General features: G+C 39.2%; 1 pseudogene; it reads right to left on the bottom strand.

Moving 5' to 3' along the window:
• Positions 1-6,994: 6,994 nt before the first annotated feature.
• On the bottom strand, positions 6,995-9,412 carry LOC116927569 (annotated as a pseudogene).
• Positions 9,413-17,931: the final 8,519 nt, after the last annotated feature.

The raw sequence follows: 17,931 nt of genomic DNA, 5'->3' as shown, positions 1-17,931 counted from the left end.
CGTTATAAATAGAAACTTTTATGATTTGTCCAAAGCCGCCCAAAACGGCCTTAACCTGCCGTAGCTAAAAATAGATATATTTTTGTCTGTTCGGAATTGCCCAAAACGGCCCGAAACTGCCCGGCCTATTTTTAACAATCGTCCAAATTCGCCCGATACCGCTCGAATTTGTCCGCCTATACCTCTTCGTGACGTCCAAAATCTCCCGATATTTCGTCCGCCTATACCTTAACATTGTCCCGTATGTCCCCGACGGGATGATGACTAACATATAAAAAGCCACCGCAAACTCCCAAAAGTCAGTCAGATCTACTCTGCCTGCTCCGTGTGCCAACTTAGGCCTCTGCAGCTCTCCCGCCGAGCCCGCTACCGTAACTCTTGCAAGCCGCAGAATAAGTACCCTTTAAGTAATCGCTAAGTAGCTGATTGACTATTACTTTATTACGTCTATGCCTTGAAGTTAGTGCCCATTGGTAACCTTAAGGTGTCATGAGTCTTCTTCCCTCAATTTACGAGCTTGTTTAATTATTCTACGGCTACCTGTTGCAAATTGGTTTATAATACACGGCATTTTATTTATTGCGTGCGTGTTGTTTTACGCTTGCTAAGTATACAAGACATTGTGAGTAAAGACGCCGCATTAAATTAAACTTTTCCGTATTGGAGACCACATGACAACGTCGTGTACTCCTTTACAGTAGTATGTTCAAGTGGAATCGGTTGATTTTCCATGTCAGAGGGGACAAGAGCTGTGCCCTCCATAAAGGAGGAAGAAAGTTCTTGTTGTGGTATTGGGCAATCAAGTTCAGTCTTCCTATCCAGAGCTTGTTTCTTTTTCTTAGGAATTAAAGGACTTGGGCAATGCTCTTTGTAATTGGAAATATCTCCTAATGGCTTGTGCTCAAGTGGTGCCTTTCTCTTTGGCGTTTCAGCAGGCAGGAGATTACATGTAGACTCTAAGTAAATATTAAGTTAATAAGCATATTTTCGTGTATGTTTCAGGTTAATGTTCATTTACCTTCAAATATATTGGGAAGAGCTACCGTTTTCAATTTCCAGTTTGGAAGTTGAATGACTTGCACTCCTATTATGATTTCATCATTCTTGATGATATCTTTTTCTCCAAAATGGTTTTCACAAATCCTGGATGATGCAGTTAACTTAGCATGTGGCTTTGTTGGTATTTTCTGGGCCCACAGCTTTAGTACCACTTCATCTTTTGGTGTTCGAAAAAGCCTTGCTCTCTTTTCAGTGATTTTAGCACCACTACCCACACCTGCATGCTGCTCCATATCTTTTCTTGATCCATTTGGCCCATTTCTGCATCCAATTACAAAACAGTATACTGGCATATCCTGCACAATCAACGTAAAGAATTTGACTATGAACATTGATTGATATATTAAACCCAATTTGTTAATACCTTTCTATTCCACTGTAATAAACACAAACACTGCAGACAAGCAAAAAAAACCTTAAAGTGAGAAGCCAGACCAGGAAAACACAATGTAATGTCAGCTAAACAAACAAACAATTCGGCGCGTCTTTTACTTTCGCGTCTTAAAGATCCATGCAGTGTTGCCCGATAGCTTCATAAGAGTCATGGAATAGAGGGGAAATGGGGTTAAATATAACATTATTAAAGCTAATCGCTGATTTCTTCGAATATTATAAAATAATTCATGGGCGATCGGCAAAGGTCTTACATTATTATGAAATAAAATTTAGAATACGGCACCCGGTAGAAAACCAGCAAATCCCTTGTGTTTGAAGCACGTAATCAGTACTGAAATGAGTAAAAAGCTGAAAAATTCTCCATTGCATATGACCTGCGCTCTAGCGGCCAGCTGAAGCATCGCCTAGCGAAGGGTATAGGGGGTTTCCGTCTTTACTTCGTAGTCCTGGATATTATTATTACATTGATAATTGGAATACACTAAAATGATTGAACATATTTGGAATTGTGTTGTAGTAGCCGACGTAAAATATCAACGCAAAAATGTAGGAAAACAAAACACAAATTTATATTCATATTTATATTCAATATTTCTTGACTAAAAAGCTTTGTTTTACACCGACATCTAATGCTGGGGTAGAAAACCACTGAAAATGGAAAAAGCAAAAGAAAGACTTGTACAAAAATTATCTCAGAGTTTTGAAACTATATAATGAGAAAAATAACGAAAAAAAAAATAACATATTGAGTTAACGATTACATAAAAAAATATTTAACGAATAACGTCAACGATGTAAAAAAAATAACGACACAACACCAGTGTAACGAAACGCCAAGCGAAGCCCCTTCTTGCCTATTTTTTGCTTAATTAGACTAAGACCTTATTTCTTAAACTCTCCTTAACTTTATACACCACTAGTTGACCTAGTTATTAGACTTTCTAGAAAATATAACAAGCGGAGAGAACAATTCTCGGAACGCCCGTTATAAATAGAAATTTTTACGATTTGTCAAAAGCTGCCAAAAACGGCCTTAACCTGCCGTCGCTGAAAATAGTTATATTTTTGTCTGTTGAGAATTGCTAGAAACGGCCCGAAACTGCCTGGCTTTCCCGCTGAGCCCGCTACCGTAACTCTTGCAAGCCGCAGAATAAGTACCCCTTAAGTAATCACTAAGTAGCATGTACTTTAAAGAGCAAAAAGTCGTCCCAGTGAACGAAAAAAGGAGAGCTTTGGTGACCATTAAAATCCGTGTATTAGAGCAGTTTTTGCCGGTCATCAATACCTGCTGAAATCATCTTTAAGTCGTCATTGTAGGATTTCAGGACCGAATAAAGAAATCCTAGTAGTGCCGTTAGGATGAATATATATCCTTTAAAAGACGTCAGTGTGCTATGTGGGCTGATTCTGTAACAGCCACCGTCTTTTAAAATTGCGTCGGGGTAATCGGTACAATCTTTGATTTTTCTCCTACCCTTCGGTTAACCGCCCTTTTTCCGGCTGGGTGGTTAACCCGATTAGCTCTGCATGACAGCTACAACTTTTAGTAAAAAACTTAACTCGGGAATAGAGTAGGCTTCAATGGAAGGTGATGGTTTAGATAATTTAAATAATAATTGGCTGATACAGAGATTTGAAAAACAATTATCGGCTATAAAAACACTGCACTACCTTATCAGAAAACTAAAACTGTAGAAATTCTACAAACTCAATTTTCCGGCAATAAAAAAACTGTCAAAAAATTTGGACGGTATTTTTTCACTGTCAAAGAATTTTGACAGGTATGAAATCTGTCTACGTCAAAGTGGGAAGATTTAAGGTAGGTGTAACCTGCAGTGCTGCCCCCCACGGGTAATATGTGGGGGGCATAGCCTTCCATACGTTTATGGGGGGAGTTTTTCTTTTGTTCTAGTTCAGTCGTTATTTTAATTTCATTTCGTAGACTAGCATGGCTAGTCTACCCCTCCCCCATATTTGTAATCAAGTAATTTGCCCAGTCTCTTCTTAAGTTCCCCACGCCGTCGATTACAATTTCTCCCCCCTTCACGTAGAAATACAGTTCTGTTAAGATCCCCACCAGTCATTTTCATAATTCATCTTTATCACCGTTCCTCCCTCATCTCTGTACATTTGATCTTGATGCACGTGAGCATTTCGTACAAATGGTGCCGAAACCCGGGAATTCACGAACACGTGCATTTCTTTCGTCCACGTTTAGTAAAATCGTGTCAAATTCAGTAAAATTTGTGGGTACCCCCCCTTTATAAGACTTTAGCAGACATCTACGCCAGCCTGAAGGCTAAGCCCTGTATATATTACGTGTTAAGCATCTGACTGTAACATCGCTTTATCTACGGGAATCATCCGTATCCATTTACGCGTGACTACTTAATTGTCTTTGAACGTTTCTACATCATGATTGGTGTCGTATTAAAAGCCGAGAGTATTGAATCTGGCGGCAATATCCAAAAAGAAGACGAAATGAAGCCAGAAGCATTGAAAAGTGAAGGACCCCTTCTCCCCGAAAACGATCTCAAGCATAAACGAGGAAAGAGAAAAGCAGCCCACACAAAGTTAACGAATGAGCTCAGAAAAGCAGTGGTAGATCACCGGAAGAAAATGCAAGTAGCAGCATGGCGAGACGAGCTAATTTGCATCTACGAAGAAGTCAAAGACCTACATCAAAGGTACATGGAAAGTCTGACCGATATTACGGATAAACAATTAAAGCATGTGAAAAATGAGAGGTACATTTCGACACCGACCATGTAGAAATTCTCGAGTTCGCCATTTGGTATGCCACGTCATGACAGCACTCGGTAAGTTAAATCGGGACGTCAGCCTCAGACGTCACGATTAGTACAACGCTATCAGAGGAGAGGTCTACCCGTTCCATACCAACCAGCCTTTCCAAACGAATAAGCCAGCGAGACATGTATATTAGGGTGTTTAACTTCCGCAAAATTTTCGAAGTTTGCTGCAAAAGTTGGAATTGGGGTGTATTAGGTCATAATTAGCTTACTGATTTTTTATTTTATTTTTAAAATAAAATTTAGACCCCCCACACCTCCTTTTTATTCAAAATAGCCCTAATTTCAATATAAAATGGGTCCGCTTGGTAGAACGGGAATAAAACTTTTTTACAAAAGTTAGACATATTGTTAAACATTATTTGATCTTCTACTTGGCCAAAAATGGACACGATCCGAATAAATTTAGACCCCACACAGATTTATACACGGTTTTAAGTTGACTAAAAATGCGAGAAAAACGGCTTTGCTAACACATAAAAACGAATATTTTTAATTGTATTCAGCTGATGACTCTTGGTTTTATTTGGATGAACTACAGATTTACTTTGAATTGTTAAATTTACACATTTGATAGATTATTCTTCTCAAAGGACGATACATGGAGGCGGTGATGCCCAACAGTTTGAATGACATAATCTAAATGTTCTTCATTTCTACAAACGTTTTTGTAATCACTAATCACATGATCTTTATCCCTTGTTCCGCACAATCGTTAAAAACATAATACACCCCGATTCCAACTTTTGCGACAAAATTCGAAAATTTTGCGGAAATGAAACACCCTAATGTATATCCAGAAACAGAAATTGGAGTTGAAAGTAAAGCTGAAAGAAGAGAAGAGTAAGGCATTAAAAAGTACTCAGAGTGAGCAGCTAAGCAAGCTGGTAGATAGTTCAACGACTAATTCCTTCAAAATCACTGCCAACACCAACCTGGTTAGAGACTCACGTAAGACGCTGCATTAAATTGATCAAAAGATTGAAACGGCGAGGTTTGACTTCAACTCAGATCGAAGGTTTTCGAACGGAGGTGGGCGTAAGCAAGGCTCACTTGAGAACGATAAAGAAGCAAGTAATCGACAAAGAGACACGCGTTCCTGATCGGCCACAGACTTCATCAGTTAGAAAATACGTTTCCACCCGGTCCGTCTTAAATTTACTCGAAGCCACGTTGGTGTATCGTAGGAATCTGCTATACGCTGACGTTCCTCCACGGGAGCAGCCTTCACGACTATTGCCCATCATGTCTACAGCTTGCGGACCGTCCCATGCGGGTGACACGTCTTCTGACACATCCTCTGAGCATCTACCTCCTACCGGTAACAACAATCATTCCCATGGTGGTTGCTGTAATCGTCCACGTACACCAAACTTCCCGATTCAGCCGTTCGACGAAAATTCCAAAAACGATGTTGGATTTAAGGCTAAATTTCGGGCCATATATGAAAATGAGTACGAGGGTTCTCCTGCTCTCCTGTTCATGTTGGAAGAGCTCCTGTCAAAAGGAAGTACGAAACGAGATATGTGAATGTTTTGCCGATGGGACCATGTACTCCGTGGTGTGGGGTCGTCTCGACGCAGTCTACGGCCGCACTGAGGTCATGGATCAGACATACCTCTGCGATTTACTGCAAATTTTCCCTTTAAAGAGCCAAGATGCTGTGAGCCTAAAGTCCTTCGCCAACCGTCTCCATGGTGCAGTGGGGATTCTTTTCTAATCAAGATACGAACACGAACTGCACAGCCGTACCATCCTGATTGCATGGAAGCAAAGTCTACAACATACCTTAAGGAGAAGTGGAATGAGAATAGAAAGAAAGCCGGTGTGGATTTGAACATCATCGACCTGGATGACTGTGTAACTTTAAAGTCCATGAGTAAACAGCATAGAAAAAATGTATTTGAGTCCCTCCCAACGTCGACGTCCTAAACTGTACGGTTTGATGAGAAGAAGCCAGTCAAGAGACAGAATGCTACCTCTATATCAACCATTTGACACATTTCGATAGCAGACGGCTCTAAAGTAACGGCATCGACACCTCCAACAACCGCACCTCAAAGAAGACGACCGAAAACGGAGATGAACATAGCCAATAAGACCTACCGCTAGGGGTGCCTAGCTGGAAATGGCAGGGCTCACCATCTGGCCAGCTGAAACGAATTCATGTCGCTCACGCCCACAAAACTGGCTGAGACAGTATTTAAGTTCAGAAGGTGTTTGCTATGCCTCACCGGCAAACAAGAACGCAGGGAGTGTCCCAAAGACTTCAGGTGTACTATTGGTAGATGCACTGGATCCAGACACCATCCCCTGCTTCACGGATCTGAAATATTCCCACTGAGGAAACTAGCGGATTCACGAGCTCCATCAGAGCCACCATCGCCTGCATTCCTTGGGAAATTAACCCATAAGGAAACGGTAAAGCGACGTGTACGTTTTAAGATAGTGCCCGTTCGTATTAGCGTTGGTGCAATACAATTGGGTCGAGAATTTCGGATTCCTGGATATCGGAAGCGACACCACGCTGATCGGGAGCGAAGTTTTAAAGAAGTTGGGATTAGTTGGGCAGCATAAACGCATCAACATTGTGTCTTACGATGGAGCAACGTGAAACGTTTTAGCTTCCGTTGTAAACTTCTTCCTCTCGTTAGTCGAACGAACAGGTCGATTTGAAGTTAGACAAGCATACGCCATCGGCAATTTGAAGGTGACGCCGAATTCCCTAATCAAACCTTATCAACTGGAATCCTGAACACACCTACGCGTTCTTGATGTCCCGAACGTTCAACCCGAAAATCCTCGAACCAATTGGTAAAGGTTCCGAGACCTGCTTTCTCGGTTGCGGATACGACGATAGCCGATGTCCCTGTAATTTCATTGGGGATATTCAGGGAGTGTTCGTTCATGGAGCCTGTGATATCGGCCATTATATCCATCGGGCTAATGAAGACTTCCGTATAAGCGGGATTGGTTTGATGTTGGTATTCGAAGAAGTTGACGTCTTGATTTCGGAAAGCAGCCAAATCGCGCTGTGGGATGACGATCCGCGGTTGAGGTCCACAAGTGGTTGTATCCGTAGTGAAATTTACTGTAGTAGGGGTGCATTGTAGGGCTGAAACGTTGTTTCCGGTGGTGATCAGTTTGATGCATTGCCGAAGACCCAGCTGTGCGGCTGCCAGCCATCCATTGTATTGGGCAGTTGTCACGGCTTGTGCGTGTTTAGCACGTCGTTGGTCGCACTGCATGCTCTGGATGACGCGGATAAGTTCATTTTCGTGACGGATGGCGGCGTTCTCCGAATACTGGATTCTTGCGTTTTGTCGGATGTTGATATCTAAAGGGTCATTTTTTTTGTCACAATATCCTTGATGACGGATGGTACGGTAACTGCGGACGATCCCAGTGGGTATTTAATGATGAACAAGTGGTTGTCTCCGATCACGGTCCAACTGTCTATTTTTTGTGTCGCATTTCACGGTTTGGCAGCGTGGCGTAAACCGTACGTAAAAGTCCAACTGTTTCGAGTCGTCTTGGAGGATCCAAGTCCCGTTCGTTGAAGATTCGTACCAGAATCCCACGCCTTTCTCTAATTGTCGGATTGCGATATCAGTTGGTTTTCCGTAGGTGTCGATTCAAAATAATGTTAGATGGTTATGGGATAGGGATCCATGGGATACGTTGGTTTTTCCTAGTGGCGTGTTTATCATGTCTCCTTCGTCAATTCGGGAAAGGACGACTTCTTCTAACATACAGTTGAATGTAACCACAGTGGTGGTTCTTAGCCAATATCCGAAGTCCTCCGGTTCTTGGTTAAATATCCATTTGTTTTCTGATTTCATCATTGGGCTCTCGTTGCATTGCCTCGACTGTCTCATTATATCACACTCTACCGCCGTCGTTTCCATGGCGATGAGTTCCGGAACGGTAATAACTTGTCCTACGAAATTGATCGTGATATGCCTAATTTATTTCCATCTACCACAGATGTATCCCGGGAAGTTGAAAGCTGCCTTTTTGTCGGTCATGACTCGATAGTCGACTTTCGTATTCGAATTGCGTGTGGCAGGTTTGCAGGAGCCATCGGAAAATTGGAGGAGTCCGACTCCACTTGGTTTGTTGCAGTCGCATGTCGTGATCTGGAATACATTTGTCGAGGAGAGCAGTAGGAGTAGCGTGACGAGGGTCGGCATTATCTAAGGTAATCATAAAAACACCTTAATTTACTACCGTATTTCCAGGCAGTAAATGTTTCTTTTTTTTTTTTTTTTGTTGTTTTGATTTTGTTTGTTGTTTTTTGTTTTTTTCTTTTGTGATTCACTTATAAGGTTTGAGGGGGGATGGACATAGATGTGAAGAGCAATGGCATATGGCCGTATATTAATATTATTATCTATCTGTATCTAAAACATCCTATCTTATATGGGGTAATAAGCATTAGGGGTCGATGGTCAGATAAGGGAAGCTACAGGGGGAAACATGGCGTTTTCGCGGGGAGGGAGTTTGTTTGTTTTTTTTATTTATTTTTTATTTTAATTTTTTTTTGTTGGTAGGCAATTTAACAAAGTTTTTATTTTATTTATTGATTTTTATTGCAGAAGCGAGGTAACATTTATTTGTTTTTGTGTTACATGGTTGTATTTAAAACAAAAGCTAGCAATAAAGAACGGAAAATAAGGAAGAGCTCCCTGTGGTTTATGTTGGTTGTCCAGCCTAGACGTGTGGGGGCCACGAATAGTCTCGGCGATGTAGTTGCTCTCGGCAGCTGTAGATCCATCGTGGACATCCGGCTGTAGAAGTCCGGTGGCCACGCTGCTGGGGGGGAGGCCGAATGGTGTCCATCTCCGCTCGCTATCTCCACCCGGTTGGGTGAGCCGCCCCACGTAGCGGTCCAGGGCGAAGATGTTCTCCCAGTTGGGAGTCCCGTCCGGATGGCTGGTTATGCTCGGAAGAGTGTTCCGGTTTACGAAGTATTCATCCAAGGCATCATCGGATACATAATGCCCCAGCTCCGAGGACAGGGAGCGGGTTTCTGGGAGGCTGGCGGTCTCGTCCAGTTCAACGGTGTCGTTGAGCGACGTTTCCATCTTCCAGATGTCTTCGATGAGACTCCAGTCTTCATCAGAGATGATTTGGAGAGTAGACATGTTGACTGTCAGTTTGTTGGGGAAGGAATGGATGCTTGACGTTTGTTTTCGAGGTCCTTAAATACTCATTTCTCCGCCATTCGTCAGCGTGTTGTAGAGTTAGTGAACTTTCGTTGGAGGATCTTGACCTAGGCTGTTCGGTTGTAAACGGCTAATTGTCCCACGAGTGTCGTTCAATGTGCAGCACTGAACTTTTATGGCCTCTCTTGACCTCGAGTTGTTTATTTATTAGGTTTTTAAATTTTGGCAATAAGCCGCGTCTTTGGTCTAATTGTTGACCTGGCGGGTAGCCGTGGAAGATTTTCACTTGGGACACATGTTTCAGAGGGAGTGTCACACATGTGTTCGGGAACCATGTCGTCCACTGTTTGCAAGGTTACACTCGGAGGTGTTGAAGTCTCGTCGCATTGAGATCCACTACTTTCCCCTTCTGTGTCTTCCATAATATTGTTTTGTTCCGTCACGTCGTGCTCGTAGTCATTTTCACTTTCCTGTTGGGTTTCTGTATTTGTCGATGTGTTTCCGGAATCGGTCTCTTGTTTCGACCGATGATTCGATATCCGGTATCGGATCGTCCATCCATAACATAGTTTCGTACAACGGCTTAAGCCTGTTACTATGCACTAGTTGGCAGTTGTATGAATTGTCCGCTATATCCACTGTTCGGCAAACATTTCTTTCTTATTTTCGTGTTTGTTTTATTGATCGGCTTTGTAACCTAACATAATCCGGACAACTGTTTGTCTCAAATCTCAATTGCTGTTTTCCAATTTTGTTTACATAAGAAATAGTGACATCTTGTTTTTTAATTTTTAATTAGAAAAGAATACAAAGGTGCCATCTGTTTTCAAAATGTTGAAGTACCCCAAACAGTACAAAATAGCCGATTTTTTACTTTGTTATATACGAAAAAAAGATTCTAGTTGTCACAAAGTTTAACAATTAAGACAATAAAATGGCGTGCATTATCATTTGTTACCTTTGTCATAATTTAAATCTACTAATTTAAGCTTAAAAATATCGTTAATGCTATTTTTTCGCTTTTCTTCATTCCTGTCGGTGTGAAAAATTCCAATAAACCTTTTTGGGTCCCTATCTGGAGGAGGAGTCTATTGAAGGTTGTGCTAAGTTAAAGACCTGTAAACCTTAGGTAATTCAGTTAGCTAAATCTCTCAGGGATAATAATTATTTAGTCTATTCGGCACTTCCTCTAATTTTTTCACTGTTTTTTTACACAAAATAACAAAGTTTATAAAAATTGGAATTTTTTTGTCTTTTTGTCCGACCCAAGGTTCACTTGGAAAGGCGCATGTACCAGGTTGGACGGATTATTTTAAGAAGGATTGGATAGACCAAAACTTAAAAAGAAATAGAGATAAAGATTTGGGTAATAGTTACAAACCCAAAATTTGGTAAATGTAACTTAAAAAATAAGGAAACTTTCTTATACGAGAAATAAATTCAAACTTAAGATAAGAACAACATAGAGGAGGTGGAACGAAATAAATCGATAATTCATTTTTATCACCCTGTTTTCCTTATTTTTAGTTATAAAAAGTAAATTCATATGCATATCGTTTGTTATCATGTTGTAAAACGTTATTAGCTCCTCCCCCTCTACGCCTCTTTCTTGTGAAAGTTTACCCCACAACATTGTCCAAAGTGACCCCAAAATCCCCACCTTCTTCCAAAATTTAATTATGACTCAACCTTGCAAATTAAAATTTGATTTTTAGTGTTGTGTGGTAGATTAATGAACTACAGTACTGGTCCACTTATAGAACCGCCTAGCTGTGGAACCGCCTCGGTTATCGAACCGATTTTTCTTTGCCGTGTTTCAGCTTCACCATTGGCCGTATTATAAACTAGACCTATTTTTCCATGTCGGGAATCAACGGGTTTTGCCTTTTAAAACATGCAAATAATATTATTGCAATGGGTTTTATCTTTTTAGGCAATGTTGTAAGTAGGTACAATGACCCAACTAATTATAATAGGCGGCAAAGTAACTCATACCGGAAACAATAGAAAATAAATTAGTTACGTGTTACTTTTCTCTGTGTCTGTCATGAATTGGGAAAGCTTTGACTGTGGATGGTCCCACAGCAGTGAAGTTACACTTGTATCTCACCATTTATATCCATAAACTATGTTACACATAGATTTAAAATGTTTTTAAGTTAGTCATGGCAGCGATTTGAACACGGGACTCTAGATCGATGGCGAACAGAATTACCACTGCGCTATAGACCCTTACATTGTCAGAACACCAAAGTTTGAGGGACGAAAGAATCGACGATAGATGGAACAAATTTCGAGTGCTTGGCTATAGAACCATTCAGTTATAGAACCGTGCACAGGTCGGTTCTATAACTGGACCGGCACTGTATCTACATACTGGAGCCATAACTTTTTTTTACTGCAATATCTTGGTTAAATATTTGCATACTTTTACCCAAACTATTATTTTTTTTAAATAACTGATGAAAAACACATAGGGTATAAATGAAACTTCAAATAATATTAATTTACACTTATTCCTTTAACATTAAAAAAATTTAGATTATTAAAATAAATTTTTATATTTTTGAAGCCACTGTTCGACCATGTACAGTGTCCAAGATGGGTCCGGTCTCCCCTATTATAGGTTCTTTATTAAAAGAGAAAATTTAATTTGCAATAACTGTCGCAAAATCACCGTCATTAGAGAAAGTTGTCGCTAACCAAATCCTTATTATAGGGTAAATCGCAAATAAAATCCCGGTAGTAAGACGTTGTGATTCTCAGAACCCCTAAGAATCCGACACTTAATTTTGAATTTGCACATTTCATGTCTACTTTTTAAAAAAATTAAATGAATTAATGGGATTGTAAAGTAAATTAATTTTTTATTTCTTAACGTTTTCTCAAATTTGTTATCCAATGACAGACATTTTTTTCGCAGCTTTATAAATTTATATTTTGCTTTCGTTTCTTTTTTATCGGGATTTGGTTTTGTTTACAGCCTCTTATTTGAAAATTAATTTTTCAATGCAAGACACTGTGTACAACCTTTACTTGCATATGCACAATCCACTACATGGAAGAATCTCCAAATTCCGTCTAGTTCCTTAACAGCATTCAAATTCCTTGTTATGTCTGAATTTTCAAATGTTGAAACCGAGAATCCTTTACATGGGTTTAGCTTGTCCAACCAGAGTATTAAATTTGAGAGATCTTGAAAAGTTAAAAATTTTGCACAGCTGTTCAACTCTTGGGATAGCCGATGAAATAGGTCCTGATCAAATGTAACCTTACGAAATAGGCCCTTCCAAAAGCATCGTACCAAAGAGGACCTCACGAAATAGGCCCGCTTTTTGAAAAATGTAAAAGTTATCCTATTTATTCCATTTATTCATAGGATCAAGGAACTTCAGGTATCAAAAATATTTTCGAAATAAATTTTTAACCATCTTTCCTTGTTAAAGAAAGCAGTGTTATGTGACAAGAACCGTCTCCTGTTATTATACTTTGTCGTAGCTGAAATCATGATGATGTATATGTAAACATTTTGCCGTCTTATTATTTATAAGTTACTCGGCTACTTTACTTTTTTATTTCGTGAAACTATTCTTCGTAGGGTTAACTATAAAATTTATATTTTGTAAGAAGCCGCCGACCAAATCAAATTCAAACACAAAATTTCTTCAAACGATCGAATTTCGAATGAAACGATAAAATTGAACATGACGCTTTGATTTCCCTTATCTCTTAGACACTTCCCTGTTTTGACCCTAAGTTCGTTTGCTCGAATGACCCACATTCTAATTATATTATCCTAACGGTGAAGCAAACTGGCTCTCGCCTGACTTTATACTTTTTAACATGTCTGGCCTCATTTGACGTTAAATTTTGCTCGCTGTTTTTCCGTATAAAAGACGAACCTCCACCTGAAAAGTCAGTCGGTCAGTCAGTCACTCTTCGGGTAGTCAAGCAGTTATTCGAGAGTCTAGAGGTAGCCTTCTTAGAGTATTCTCCTGGCTCTCGGCCCTTCTCTCAGTCTTTTCCTGTTTCCCTTTTTGCCACTGTATTCTTTTATAATGTCTTAGTGCGAAATTTAAATGAACTCTGATCCCATAAAGCTCCCAAATTATTTCAATTTAATGAATTTGATTTTCTAATTACGAGTATTGCAAATTTAAGAAAATATACAAATCTTCGTGTTCGCTCTGCCCATTTTTTCTCCCTCAGCCCGATTTCCCCGAATGTACCCATGCCTATGCCAGTGTTCGGGCAAAGAAATAAAACAGATGTAATGAAATAACTCTTACGCTTTTTATTAAACGTTTTATAAACTATGAAATGTTTTTGTAAACATGAATGGAAATTCAACTTTCAATATTTTCAGGGCATAATAATAAGGAAACTTACTCACAAAGGCTTGGGTTTTTATTGAATACAGACAATCCATTCTTGATATCCCACTCTTGAATGTAGCACACTACAAGCTAAAAATAACGCCCTGGCAACGCTATTGATGACGTTTAGCGTTTGCTAAAGGTGTGCGCATTTTGAATAATTAAAAATTTATTCCTTATACATAATAGATAACAGAAAATGTCATTTGTATTATTAAACTATCAAATAATAAATATATATTATTAAGTAATTAAACAAGTTTCTTATATGTAAATTAAACACTGATGTTGAATTATTGATGAGCAGATGACGTCAACCATACTTTGGTATTAAACTGAAATATATATATATTTTTTCATGTTTAGACATAACTCATTTATGACTGAAATCCGGTATTTTTTAAAATCAGTATGCTTCTCTCGGGTATAATTTCCATCTCTCTTCACACAATCAAATCAAAAGATCAAAATTAATTAAGCTAAAATTAAAGATACCCTGAATTTGAAAAAAAATTATAAGGAGAAAGGAAAACACAATTGGCGGAGATATAGGACCGGTCAAAATAGGCCCCGACGAAAAAAGCCCGGCAAATAGGACCGGACGAAATAGGACCCTACGAAATACGACCACTTTAAAAATATTTTTAAAGCGGTCCTATTTCTCCGTCTAAGTGGGACTATTTCTCCCTTTTACTTCTAAGTTCCATAAGGTACTCTAAAATAATTTCAAAAAAAATCGACCTATTCTCCATGAGAGAGAAGGTGGGACAATCTACGATACTTCCGCCACCGTTTATATTCATTGCCGTAGCTCAAACCACGATGAGTGAAATTCACACATTGCCGTTTCGTTTTTCACATGTTAGGTAGCTGATTCCCGTCTTTATTTTTTGATGAACATATTCCCCTTGATCTTAGCTGTAAAATTCATTTGTAACAAACGTCGTTTTCGCTTATTAACTATCACTAATTAAAAAAAATAACAAATTTCCGTGTTTTCTTCGCCATTTATTTGTTCCTTAGCTCGATCCCCCCCTTCAGCGACTCAGCCTTGAACGCGTCTCTCCCCTTCAGCGGCTCAGCCTTAAACACGTCTCCCCCCTCTACCGATGCCAATGCCCATTGCTTGGGTGAAGTAGGAAATGAACATATTTTATGAAATAACTCTCACGGATTTATTTCAAACATTTTCATAAACAATTTTATGTTTTTTAAAGCAATAAACGAAAATTACTTTTAAGTTTTGAGTTTAACAGGGCTGACGCGACGCGCTGCTCAAGCCGGCCCGAAGGGTGGTCGAGCGGGGGAGGCTGCAGGCACTTATGGGAGAGGGGTGAGTGAAGGGGGGTTTCCCTGGGCCATACCATACGCTCCTATATTTTTCCATCTCCACATCGGCAACTAGTGGTGTAGTGGTCAGCAATTCAGGCAGTGATTCTCAAGCGCCGGTGTTCGAATCTCGGCCAAGTCGAAATAGATTTTTATTTACAAAATATTTTTGAAAAATTAATAGCTTTACAGCATAAAGCGGTGTGGAACTACCCTGGCGAAATGAATCGTTTTTTTTGTTTTTTTAATTGATCAAATATATATATACAGCACGAAAAGAAAATTAGTATTTAGTTTAATACCAAATGTGGTTTTGATGGCCCAGGGAAACCCCCCTTCACTCACCCCTCTCCCATGAGTGCGTGCAGCCTCCCCCGCTCGACCACCCTTCTGGCCGGCTTGAGCAAGGCGTCGCGTCAGCCCCGTTAAACTCAAAACTTAAAAGAAATTTTTGTTTATTGCTTTAAAAAACATAAAATTGTTTATGAAAATGTTTGAAATAAATCCGTAAGAGTTATTTCATAAAATTTGTTCATTTCCTACTTCACCCAAGCAATGGGCATTGGCATCGGTAGAGGGGGGAGACGCATCCAAGGCTGAGCCGCTGAAGGGGAGAGACGCGTTCAAGGCTGAGTCGCTGAAGGAGGGATCGAGCTAAGGAACAAATAAATGGCGAAGAAAACACGGAAAATTGTTCATTTTTTTAAATTAGCGATAGTTAATAAGCGAAAACGACGTTTGTAACAAATGAATTTTACAGTTAAGATCAAGGGGAATATGTTCATCAAAAAATAAAGACGGGAATCAGCTACCTAACATGTGAAAAACGAAACGGCAATGTGTGAATTTCACTCATCGTGGTTTGAGCTACGGCAATGAATATAAACGGTGGCGGAATTTTTGTAGATTGTTCCGCATTCTTTCTCTTAGAGAATAGGTCGAATTTTTTGAAATTATTTCAGATTACCTTATGGAATATAGAAATAAAAGGGAGAAATAGGCCCACTTTGACGGAGAAATAGGACCGCTTTAAAAATATTTTTAAAGTGGTCGTATTTCGTAGGGTCCTATTTCGTCCGGTCCTATTGGCCGGGTCTATTTCGTCGGGGCCTATTTCGACCGGTCCTATATCTCCGGCTTCCAAAAAGACCAATTAAATATGGCCAATTTCGGCGTTGTCTTTTGGAAAATTTCATTCTTTTTGCATTGTGAAGAAGATATATGGAGTAAAGCGATGCGCCATTGTTAACGTGGTCTTACATTGGGAAAACCATATATCAAATTTGGTTTGAACAGCACCTAAAAATAATATCCACATTACGGAAGAATCGGACCCAGTGGAGAAATAAGAAACTGGAAACCCTTATAATGAATTTGGAAAACAGGACCCTAATTTCCAGATCCTATTTCTTCGGTTCCTATTTTGGGATCCTATCTCTCCGAGCCCTATTTTCCTGGTTCTATTTCTTCGGCCATCCGATTATCTGATTCTTCAACAATCTCATCTTTTCCGTTGAAATCTTTCTACGTTTTTTTGGTTCCCGTATCGCAAGAATACCCTTTCATTCCCTTTCATAGTAGCGCATGTCTCACTGCAGAGACTGAAAAATAATCGTTAGTTACTTGTTGACTCCATGAAATAGGTGCTAATCTCAACAAACTGATTACTTTGCTGACCTAATTGTCCATTTTAAATTTCAAAAATGTTTGTCTGATTTTGCACATTTGAGAACTGTAGTTTGAAACACTAAACAAATTTATTTCACTGAATTTTGAAGAAGTTGCCGTAGTAACAAAAATTTCATGTATGAGTTCTTTGTGGAGTAATATAAAGTATTTTTTACCTTTTTACCTTTCTTAACAAATTCGGATTTTTAGGTTCTTTAGATTGTTAGCTTTCAATAGTTATAGGAGTTACATTCAGAGTATTCGATATTAATGTTGATTTTCTAAGGTATTTTTCAGGAGAAGTAATCGAATCGGAAAAGGCATCATAAATAACCCAGGTGACACATGATATACAATGGATTTCCAGAGTATATCTTTTTAATCCGTTCCATAACATATCTTGGTGAATGTTGCTTAGATACCCATAAAACTAGTTGAACCCCGTATCCCACATCTGTTTAGTGTGCATAGCCAATGAATATCCGCACAGTATCTGCGCAGAGAATACGAATTAGTTTTTTATTCCTTATAGCAAAGTAACCTATATCATACCAATGCATCTGTTAACCATGATGAAAACCTTTACTGCAATGTTTATGCACAAAATAAACACTGGAATTTATTGATGAACTGCTGTATTGCGCACTTAAACATATAATGTTTCAGAATACAGCATAACAACAAATTGCCGAAAAAATACATTTCAAACCAAACCATAAGTTTTCGCATATAGTGGAAATACGACCAAGGAAACCCAAGGTGTAATAAACGATGGAAAAATAAAACCTTTACATTTGATGTTAGACAATGACAAGACCTTAAAATGCCCAAGTTATTTCACTAATAAATCCCAAGTTAGCTTGATCTGAGAGGGGCAGTATACAATTGATCCCAGTTTCAAATTTTCTACCATTTACAAAAAGTTGAGCATAATGTTTTAAAACATTTTCTATAATCAAAATGGAGAGATCATTAAGAAAAAAAAAGTGGTTGGGCATTTTTCGAACTTGTGTGTCCATGTTTTAAATTTTGCGTTGCTATATTGCTTGCCCGTTACGTTTGGGAAGAGTGACACAGTAAAATGCTCATCGAAGATTTTTACGTTTTTCCCTTGTACATTATTCG

The sequence above is a fragment of the Daphnia magna genome, linkage group LG9, assembly GCF_020631705.1.
Source record: "Daphnia magna isolate NIES linkage group LG9, ASM2063170v1.1, whole genome shotgun sequence".
Taxonomy (NCBI): Eukaryota; Metazoa; Arthropoda; class Branchiopoda; order Diplostraca; family Daphniidae; genus Daphnia; species Daphnia magna.
Note: the sequence above shows the minus strand (reverse complement) of the source record. Positions and strands in the feature narration are given on the sequence as shown.